At 39.7% G+C, this 11,039-nt stretch overlaps 1 protein-coding gene and 1 long non-coding RNA gene across 2 annotated transcripts in view; one reads left to right on the top strand and one right to left on the bottom strand.

The window, feature by feature from the left end:
• Positions 1-1,170: 1,170 nt before the first annotated feature.
• On the bottom strand, positions 1,171-3,229 carry LOC148127324 (uncharacterized). Its single transcript, XR_015742219.1, has 2 exons — positions 3,093-3,229; positions 1,171-1,466 (listed from the first exon to the last, which is right to left on the bottom strand). It is a non-coding gene; the product is annotated as an uncharacterized LOC148127324 (long non-coding RNA).
• The window catches only part of CDC42SE2 (CDC42 small effector 2), a 51,022-nt gene continuing 43,031 nt past the window's right edge, over positions 3,049-11,039 (top strand). The window contains exon 1 of the mRNA XM_026703947.2: positions 3,049-3,548. The gene's annotated coding sequence lies outside the window, so the exon portion shown is untranslated. The remainder of the gene's footprint in view (positions 3,549-11,039) is intronic.

The raw sequence follows: 11,039 nt of genomic DNA, 5'->3' as shown, positions 1-11,039 counted from the left end.
GGAAAAAAGTTCCGATATGTCACATGGCACCACCATGACAACACGAGTTTGATACCCCTGATCCAGAAAGTGTGTAGTGAAGAACAACAAAGATGATAAGGGGTCTAGAAGCTAAATTGTATGATGAACAATTGAGGGACCTTGGTATGTTTAGCTGAAGAGAAGGATTGGGGGGACATGATAACTGTCTTTCAGTATTTGAAGAACTGTCATGGAAAAGAGCAGATTGTCTTTTTCTCCAAGGCATCGGGACAAGGCAAGAAGTAATTGTGTGGAAGCTTGTTAATGAGAGATGTAAACTAGAAGTACGAAGAAATTTCCTGAGAGTAGGAACAATTCACTGAATATCTTGCCTCTCTGAATTGTGGTGCTCCTCCATCATTGGAGGTTTTCAAAAATACACTGAGCAACCATTTGACTGGGATGGTATAAGTTCTCCTGCCTTGAGCACAGGGCTGGAGTAGAAGACCTCCAAGGTTTCTTCCAGCACTGTGATTCTATGTTCTATTCTGTCCTCTTTTCTAGCAGTCCATCTACTGCTTGTCTAAGAGATTGCTCAGCTGGCACTTCCGTTTGCTTTTTCTTCCAGGCACACACACACACATCGAAACTACATGCTGACTCCCCTGGCAAGAGGTAATTAGCTAGTGGTAGGCTCTACCTATTCCAGTCTCATATTTTCTGTAAATAAATAGTCCCTCAGTTCTAGTTACAAAACCTGCTTCACTAATTGTTGTTCAGGTCAGAGTACACATTTGATATTAAAAATACGTAGGTATTGCTATTTGCATGAGATCATGCATGCTATATAACTCCTCTACAGGTTGGGTTGGCTATGTATTTATTATTTATTTATTTTATTTATTTCAAGCATGCATGAGAAAACAAGTATAAGTATGAACATTATAAACCTGTAAGTATAAACAGGTATAAGTATATAGATAATAAATAAGTACATATAAATGGGCACAGTAAGACAGGGACAGTAGGCTTGCTGGTGCGCTTATGCACGCCCTCTTACAGACCACTTAGGAATGGAGTGGGGTCTACGGTAGACAGTTAAAGTTTTGGGCGGTTTGAGGATGTAATAACAGAGTCAGGTAGTGAGTTCCAGGCATTGACCACTCTGTTACTGAAGTCATATTTTCTGCAGACTCAAAGTAAATTCAACTGCAGTTGAGTTTCTGCAATTGAATTTACTTTGAGTTTGTATCTATTGTTTGCCTGTGTATTATTGCAGTTGAAGCTGAAGTAGTCATTGACAGTTAGGACGTTGTAGCAGACAATTTTGTGTATTAAGCTTAGGTCAGTGGTGTAGTTCTAAGTTGTCGTGGTCCAAAATTTCAAGCTTGGTGGCACAAGTTATTCTATTGCGAGCTGAGGAGTGGAGTACTCTTCTCGTGAAATACCTCTGGACTCGCTCAATCGTATGTACTGAATCTCAATCATATGTACTGTGAAGAAAGCTGAGGAAAGGGAAATAAAAAAGAAGAGTCTAAAAGTAGAGAAGACATTGGAGTTTGAGGATAGTTGCACATTCCCAGACTACACTCAATATACTGTATGTCTTATACTTTTATGAGCACTGGGACAAAGTCCCCAAACCACTTAGGAAGAACAAGTTTAGACTAGCTGACAATACTTGAAATTGGCAACCGGTTATTTGACAGCAGTTTCAGAGAAGATAATTGATAAGGTAATAGAATTCAAACTGATGTTTGATTTGCATCATTTGAAAACCTGTATATTTAATCATAATTAAAGAGTTGCTACTTTCCGGAGCAAAACCTTGTCCTTACAAGGCAGGGGTCCCCAAGCTTGGCAACTTTTAAGACTTGTGGACTTCACTTGAAGTCCGCAAGTCTTAAAGTTGCTAAGTTTGGAGATCTCGGTTACAAGGTCTGCCCTTGTAAGCTTTGATTGGCATTCTTTGCCAGGATTCCCTCTTCAAACTACAACCCCCAGAATTCTTTTGGGAGAGGGAAAGCTATGACAACCATAAACCCATTGAAGTTTGTCAGGCAGACGTCATCTAAGTACCTCTAAGTCTAAACTCGCTGTCATTTATTTATTTATTTATTTTATTTTATTTATTTGTCAATTGTTTACGAGATAAGTAAAAGTGTATACATAATTATGAATACATGAAATGAGTACATATAAGAAAAATAAAAGAAAAATAAAAGAAACAATTTAACAGCACTCAGCACTCCGGCTGATATTCCCCGCACGCCTCTGTCTCCGTCTCCTGAGACCCCCACGGTTGACCGTGCGCGCCAGGGTTTTTTTTCTTCTTGCTTTGTAATGATACAGCAACTGTGGCAAAACCGGCTTTATTTAGTTGCAAGCGACGCCTGCCTTTCTTGGAAGCGGGTGGAAGGCGTGGTCTTTACAACTTCACTGCCCTCAAACGAACGCGATAGGTTTACAGATTAAGAGAGTTGGACGGGACCTTTATAGGTCATCTAGTCCATCTAGGTTTCGCTTCTTGCATTGAAATTATCACCCCCGCCCCGGATCTCTTGCAGGGCAGCCTAGAGCAAGGGTCTTCAAACTTGACAGTTTTAAGACTTGAGGACTTCAACTCCCAGAATTCCTGAGCTAACATGACTGGAGGAGGAATTCTGGGGGTTGAAGTCCACAAGTCTTAAAGCTGTCAAGTTTGAAGACACCCCCCCACTGGGCCCTAGACGACTGGAAAGCGTGGGAAAACGGATTTATGACGGTCAAGCTCTCCTTTGCCGAAAGGACCAGTAGTTTGAAAAGATGAAAACTTTCTTAATATTGTTTAACGGATATGATTATACCTAGTTTCTATTTAAGCATCCAAACAACCATTGTATACACAGATATACGTTGTTTCTTTTCAAACATTCAGGTCTTGTTTACTGGCTTAGCTTTGTCAAGAAAGCAATCTCCCACGTCATCTGAAAGATACCGTGTATGTATATCTCTCTCTCTTTCCGTTTGTTAACTGGCTTTCTCCTCGCAACCAATTTGCTTGTTCTCTTCGCCTTTTGCCCCGCCTTCCTCATAAGGAAATCTAAAGGTTAACCCTTCATTTGCACAACTCTGAAGCCGCCCTCTCCTACCGCATCCCGGCTGGGGCACTCGCTCTGTGTTCCCGGTCGAACCAAAGAGGTCCCTCCGCCCTGCTGCCCGGCCTGGGCGCCCAAGGAGAGCCAGCCAGCCAGCGCTGCTTGCATCTATCCGCTCGCCCTTCTTTGTCCGGGATTCGCCGGCTTCGTTCGAGCAGCCCGAGCCTAACCGGTTGGAGAGCAGCGGAGCGGGAAACGGCCCTGCACCGCCAAGCGACAGGAAGAAGCGGAGGGCGGTGCGGCGGTGGAGTCGCCTCCCCTTACTCCGCGCGCCTGCCTTCCAAGCCCGCGTACAGACTCCTCGTAGCAGCCGCCTCTTCGGCATCTACCGAGCAGGAGGGGTGGACTTGCTCTTCCGAGCTGCAGAAGGCGAGAAACTGCGAGGCGGCGGCGGTGCCGAAAAGCAGCAGCAAGAGAGGAAGCGAGACAAAAGAGGGCGAGGGCGAGGAGGTGAGGGGCGGACGAGAGCGGGTTGGAAGCTCAGCTTTTCTGCGGCTCGGGCTTCACTGCTACCGGGGTGGGGAGGTGGGGGGGCGAGGCCAGGTAAACGTGTTCTTCTGTCCCCGCCATCCCGCTGCCGATCCTCCCGCCTCAGCTTGCAGCTGCTGAAGGACGGGAGCACTCGCGGTCCTTCCCAGCTAAAGGCGATCGGGGACAGCGCCGGGTGGTTATGGAAGGGGGTGGCGGCGGCGTGGTTGTAAGGCTCGACACGTGAAAACAGAAAGTGCTTTTCGGAGGAGGAAGAAAACCAGCCCTGGCTGATAGCCGCATGATAAAGTGCGAAAGGCCTTCCTGCATGCCTGTCTGTAACTGCACTAGTGTGTGACTTACGCCTCTAAGAACCACGCTGGGGCCGATTTATGTTTTCCCGTGTGTTTCAATTGATTTAATAAGTGCGGGGTGGTGTTTTGTTTTGTTTTTTTGCCCCGTGGCGCTGAATGAGAAATTCTGAGGTATTTCTCTTTTCAAAGGAAAGGAGCGGCGCTGAATGAGAAATACTGAGGTAGCCTGGCGTGAAGTCGCGAAAAAGCATCGAACCACCTCAGGGAAAACGCTAGAAATAATAATTAATAATAATAATAATAATAATAATAATAATAATAATAATAATAATAATAATAATAATAATAATAATAATAATAATAATAATAATAATAATAATATAATAATAATAGGTTTGGTTGAGGGGTGGTGGTGGAAATGCACAGCTGCTAAACTAGCCAGCCATAGGGATGGAAGCAAGAGAAGGTGGGGGTGTCTCGCAGTGGCAAAGAAGAGGAAATGCCGTTTTTTGCAGAAAGCAAAGCCTCATGAATAGGTGGTTAAAAATGTAAGCCTTTGAACGTTTAACTAAGGATGAACAGTGGCCTGTGTGGTTTCCTAACGATGAGTTCGAGTTCAAGCACCGAGAGAGCATGTTGCTCTCCTACATAGATAGTGTTATTTATCATCAAGTATAGGAACTAGATTAGTATTTTGGCATTTTCTTATGGATTTAAAGCAAGTGAAAGCACAGAGCATGCTTCTCCCTGGGGTATATGGGTACTCTTAATAGGAATTTCAGTCTGGTAAATTGGAAGAAAATGAGAGTCTTTGGATACTATGATGTTTATATTTGGTGGGAAGGTACATTCACCCTTCTTGATACTTTTAGGAGGATATTTTAAAAATTGCTTCTTCTGTCTGTGTAAAAGCAGATAGGAAAAGCTAGCTAGCTAGTGCTTTAACAGGTTGTTCAGCACTACAGTAGTATTTTTTGGGCTCAAGGACCAATGGTAGCTTTACTTTTCTCTCTCTCTGTTTTAAAAGAGGGTGCGGTACCTGCTCTGTAATGCCGCACTGCTAGCAGCAGATAGCAACCAGAGCTTCTATGCAAGTATGAAATAATATTTCTGCCCTCTTTCAGACTCTTGTCAGAAGAACATAGAAATGTTGCTTTAGGCATAATACTTTAAATTTCCTAAGAAATTTTTTTATGAACTTCTGCATAAAATTGAATGCTGAATTAAACCATAACAGAAAATGTACAATATGTTTTTTAATGTTCAAATATAATAATTATCTTAAAATTATTTTTCTGGTCAACTTTAATCCTCCTCAGCCTTCCGTGTCTGTAACAGTCTAGTACTTGAGTGCCTTTATCAATGTTAAAATGTATTAAAACTAATAAACTTTAGTTTTACCATATACTGCCTTTCTATGATAGGTTTTGCCTAATACTGTTGATTTCAGTGTGATATAGTAGATTTTAGTTTGACAGTGGCCCATTTGCTAGAAGGTTTTGAGATTTATATGCTTTGAAATCAGTGTTCTCATTTAAAAATAAGCACATTTATGTCATGAATAGAGAGACTGTTGCAAGTACACCTTTAGCCGTGGAAGCATGCTGAGTGACTATGGGCTAGTTTTTCTTTCTCAGTTCAACCTACTTCCAGGGTGGTTGTATGGAAAAATTGGAAGAATGATTGATTTCAGGATTCATTGAGTACTGATGATATATTGATAAATAGCGACAAGCACTTAGTTAGGAAGAAATGTTGACTATATCACAGCATGGTGCATGCTTATTTTTCTGTCCACTATATTGATTGGGATTTTTTATTCCCCAGTGTTTGCTTAGAAATTGGATGAGAAATAGGGCATTTGTATAGGGCTCACTGGAGAACAGCCTAATGCTAGGAAAGATTGAGGGCAATAGAAGAATGGGACGGCAGAGAATGAGGTGGCTGGATGGAGTCACTGAAGCACTAGGCGTGAGCTTAAATGGACTCCAGAAGATGGTAGAGGACAGGAAGGCCTGGAGCAACATTGTCCATGGGGTTGTGATGGGTCGGACACGACTTCGCAATTAACAACAACATATGAGATATGCCTACTGTATACAGTCGGGCAAAAAATGATTCTTTGATATGGAACCAGGATTTTGGGTGGATTGCACTAGTTTTATGTTGGAATAAAACATAATGGAAGAAGGCAGTGGCATTTTCATGCTGCTCCCTTCACTCCAAAACATGAACATTTCTGTGAAATCACCATGAGATGAGCTGGTGACTTTACTGTTTTTACACGATAACAGGACCTAATCTTTCTGTAATAAGAATAAATGGTTCTTCAAATTAATATTTTTCCAGGAGAGAAAGAAAGCTAGATAAATTCTTAATATGGTCTAAGTCCTGAGAAAGGACATTGGAGACATAAAAGCCTTCTCTGTTAATTGCAATCCAACAAAGTTGCCTTTAAATTTTAATAATGCATTATACATTTGTTGGTAAATGGAGGTAGGGACATCCTCAGCTTTTTCTGTTGTTGAGTCAATTCTCATTGTGCCCTCATTTTACCCTTTGGCCCTATGTTACGCATAACATTCATATGATGTGTCTATTGTTGGCAGTGTAAAAGTAACTCATGCTGTTTTTCAGGGTTGCTATGCCATGTTCTGGTTTATCTCTAAGCCCAGCACATGATCCCACATGGGTAGAACATTTATTTCCAACTTAGTAGCTTTATTAGCATGGTCTTCCAGTTAGTATATTAGACATGCAAACATTAACCTTAAACTTATGCTTGGTTTAATTTCAACTCAAAGGACATGATGTTCTAACCCTATGTTTCACTTTTGAGCCCTCTCACCTCTATTCTGATCTGTTCCATTGAAACGATTCATCTCAATATTTAATCTCTAACTGAGCTTTCTACCTCTAATATTACCACCATAAAGTCTTTACTTACGCCAGCTACTACACAATAAAAGTCATTTCTGTTTTTACTTCCTCTCGAGCAGATTTTTTATTTTAACTAAGTTTGCACCATTTTTTTTCTGCAAAGTGCCAAAATAGTGCTAAATATTAATAACCAAACTAGAATTTGATCACAGATTTGATTTACTAATATAGTTTTCATCTGTGTAATAGCGATTGATATATTAATATCAATAAATGCCTCTACAAAAGTTTATGTTTTGTTTACATTTTTGTAATTGTAAAACATTTTTGCTAGCTTCAGTTTAATTTCCATGATTTACCAGGTTTGAACATTTCTGATAGGGTCAATATTTTTCAGAACTTGGAGTATTTCTTCTACTTTTTTTCCCCTTTAGTCTGTCTTGCCTTTTTAAAAAACTGACATCTCCACTTCCTCTTTGCTAGAACATGCAAAGTTGAAGTGTTATAAATCTCAAGTTGTGAAATATTTGCATTTGAATTCTATAATGGAAAATGGATCAGTCAATTAATCTCTGTCTTATGCATGAAAGTCTGGTCGTGATAGAGATTACCAATTACTGTATTCTTTACATAATTTTTTAAATATGTGGGTTTTGCTCCCTCCCCCTATATTGTTTCCTTCTTAGTTTGTTAAAGTGCATTCCCAATCATTTGGAAACTAGATCAGTAATATGACATCTTCATTTATTTATATTAGAATTTTAAACAAGATCTGTAATAACGTTTCAAGTAATTATGCCTGCTTTACAATAAAAGGCTTTATGATTGAAAATGAGGTATGAAGTTGAGAGGTCATTAAGAAATAAATAATATTTCACTTCTGTATAAGTATTCTCAGTGATTATCTTTGGCAGCCTGATTTTTTTTAGTTATCTTTTTCTTTCCATTATATAGTACTTATTCTGAATTTGTTTCAATTAATCATGTGACAGTAATGCAAAGTTGTTTCTTGTTTGATCTACTGTGTCAGTCAGTTTTTAAGATTATTGCCAAATGTACATTCATTCTGTCTAACAAAACCTTTAAAAACTTCTAAATTCTATTTGATGCTTCACCTGAATTTGTGTATCTGGATAATTTGTGAAATAATCCAGAATGGATGGATATGGAAAGGTAGGTGCATGCTAATCTCTATCTAGCACCATATACCTTCTAATTTAGCTTAAGAATCTACAAGAAGAATAAAACCAGATGGTCCCTGTCTACAGGGCTTGTAATCTGAAAAATACAATTCAAGTAGTCCTTGATTTATGACCACAATTGAGCCCAACATTTATGTTGCTAAGTGAGACATTTGTTAAGTGAGTTTTGCTCCATTTTACGACCTTTCTAAGTACAGTTGTTAAATGAATCATTGCAGTTGTTAAGTTAATAACATGGGTTGTTAAGTGATTCTGGTTTCCCATTGATGTTGTTTGTCAGAAGGTTGCAAAAGCTGTTCATGTGATCCAGGGACACTGCAACCATCATAAATATGAACCGGTTGCCAAGCATCCGAAATTTGATCATGTGACCATGGGGATGCTGCTATGGTTGTAAGTGTGAAAAATGGTTATAAATCACTTTTTCAAACTTGGAATAGTCACTAAACGAACTGTTTGTAAATCGAGAACTACCTGTAGATAAGGGACATTGAAAGAAGGGGAAGGGACAACCAAAGCGAGGAGGAGGAAACTCATTCTTAATACTTCAGGGTTCTTTCGTAGAAAGGTAGGATGGAAATGGCAGTGTACAAGAAGACTTTGGAAATACTGTCATCCCTAGGAGCAGACAGTCCCCCCTTTTCATCATACAGTAGTTGGTTGTGAAGAGACAAAGATGCTGAGCCAAACAAAACACCTGCAGCAAGTCAGATAATGACATTTCATTGTCTGCTGCTTTTCTTCTTCAGATGGCTTTTGGTTCTGGTCGTCTCTGTGAGAAATGAATGGACGTGTTGCTTTTGTTTGTAGAGTTTGTAGGATGATTAGCAGTAGAAGGCAACTGCAACTAATCTCTGTCTTAGTCTCTACTTTTGCCAATATGAAGTCCTCAAACTGAGCCTTATTCCTGGTGACCATGTTTTTCATTGGCATCTTCTGCATTTTTTTCCTCCCCAGCTTTCAAAACTACTGCTTTTGGATTTTCTAGTGGTCCCCCATCCAAGTAGTTACACAGGTATAACTTGCTTAGTTCTTTTCCAAGAATTAGCTAACTGCTTGTCTGAGATTTTTGCTGGGAAATTTGGTGACATTTACAAATGACTGGTATGTTCAAATGAACTGTAACTAGGGTACATCTAGAAGGAGACTCCTTTTGTCTTCAAGGCATGGCAGGATAATTATCTTTTTTTAAGGCAGTTGCTAATGTGTAAGTTCTTGATAATCTACTGTGCTTCCAGCATGATGAAACAATATTTGTTGGTGCATTGTCTCATAATTGCAGGGGTGGAAGGAGTTTGAAAGGCTGTGTAAGATTCATTTGGGTTTAGAGATTAAGGTGTAAAATATAATGCTCTGACTGAGGAAGAGGGGTTTTCCAGGTTTCAGTTTTCATTAAAACAAAAAATAATGCTGATAAATTCATGTACAAGTAATCCTTGATTTATGACCACAGTTGAGCTAAAAATTTATGTTGCTAAGTGAGAAATTTGTTAAGTGAGTTTTGCCCCATTTTACAATTTTTTTGCCACATTTGTTAGGTTGTTAAGTGAATCTGACTTCCCCATTAACTTTGCTTGTCAGAAAGTTGCAAAAGGGGATCACATGACCCCAGGACATGTGACTGTCATAAAGATGAACCAGTTGTCAAGCATCCAAATATAAGTCACATGACCATGGGGAGATTGCAATGGCTATAAGTGTGAAAAATGGTCATAAGTCCCTTTTTCAGTGCCATTTTAACTTCAAACAGTTGCTAAATGAACTATTTGTAAGTCAAAGACTACCTGTGTTATTATTATTCAGGACTTTAAATGTCAAAAGGACTTTGTTGTTATTTAAGATTGTTTATCCTGAAAATTGGGCTTAGAATGCTGTTAATATTAAAACAGGAGAGTTATGAATTTCCAGGCTCCAAATGCCTTCTCCTGTCCGAGGTCAAAGATGAAAATTGAGGAAAAATGTTACAAAACTAGTTTTATAGCTTAACGGGTTATTTAAAACTTGCATGTTAAATGGCTACAGTGGAGCGTGAAAATTCTGTAAAGTACAGAAACTGTGATCACGAAAACAGAAAATTGTAAAATGCATTTTGAAAGAGAATGATACCATATTCACATGACCTGCATGTGACTGGAGAGCTTTCTCCATTTCCAGCTGCCACTTACTTTGTTCAGGGTTATGCTTTCATTTGCCTACAACTCTTCATCTTCCCACTAACCAATGAAGGAAATGTAAGAGTCGATACTTTTCTTGAAAGACAACAGCCAAAAGAGAAGACGACTAAGTTCTTCCCCCTATAAAGAGAACTTCCTACATCTTTGGCCTTCCCTTAAGGAGAAGTATGGTGTTTGCAAGTTGATTTTTGATATATGGTATTATCTGTTTATCTCCTATATTGTATGTCAGACATCTGTCCTTGCATGAAACCAGTCTTACAAAGTGAACATCCCAGATGACCTGCATTTAGCATAATAACATCAATTCTTTTGTGTATGGGGAGGGTATGCATGCATGAATGCCATCAAATCAGCTTAACTCCTGGCAACTGCCATGATAGGTCCATGCAGTTTGGGGGCATTTTCAATTGTGAATTACCATTATCTGAAGGAACGACTGATCCAAGGTTACTGGTGCCCAAGCTGGCTTTGTTTCTAAGGTACAACTAGAAGTCATGACCCTGGTTTCTAGTCTGGCTTCTTTATCCATTACACCAAATTGTCTTTCAGCATTAGTTGTATTCTAGATAATTTCTCCAGAGGCCTGTTTCTTTTCCACTAGTCAAAGAGCAATTAATCTCTTGAAATGATGGTTGTAGTGAATGGTGCACCAAGTGAAATCTAGCCCTTTTGTTAGAAAGTGTGCAGGGTTTCTTATTGTTTTTTGTAGTACTGTATGAGCCACCTTCTGGGACCTTGAATTAGTTTTTCCAGGCTATCATATGATTCTGCTTCAACTTGTTAATAAGCTAGACTAGGGGTGTCAAACTGGCTGCCTGCGGGCCGGATACATTACATGCAGGCCACGTCCACCCCAGCTCCACGATGGGAAAAATGTTGCGAAACGTCACTTGATGGCAA

The sequence above is a fragment of the Pseudonaja textilis genome, chromosome 2 (assembly GCF_049901715.1).
Source record: "Pseudonaja textilis isolate UNSWEBS1 chromosome 2, rPseTex1.2, whole genome shotgun sequence".
Classification (NCBI taxonomy): Eukaryota; Metazoa; Chordata; class Lepidosauria; order Squamata; family Elapidae; genus Pseudonaja; species Pseudonaja textilis.
The sequence above is the reverse complement of the archived record's forward strand: the minus strand, read 5'-3'. Positions and strand labels throughout refer to the sequence as shown.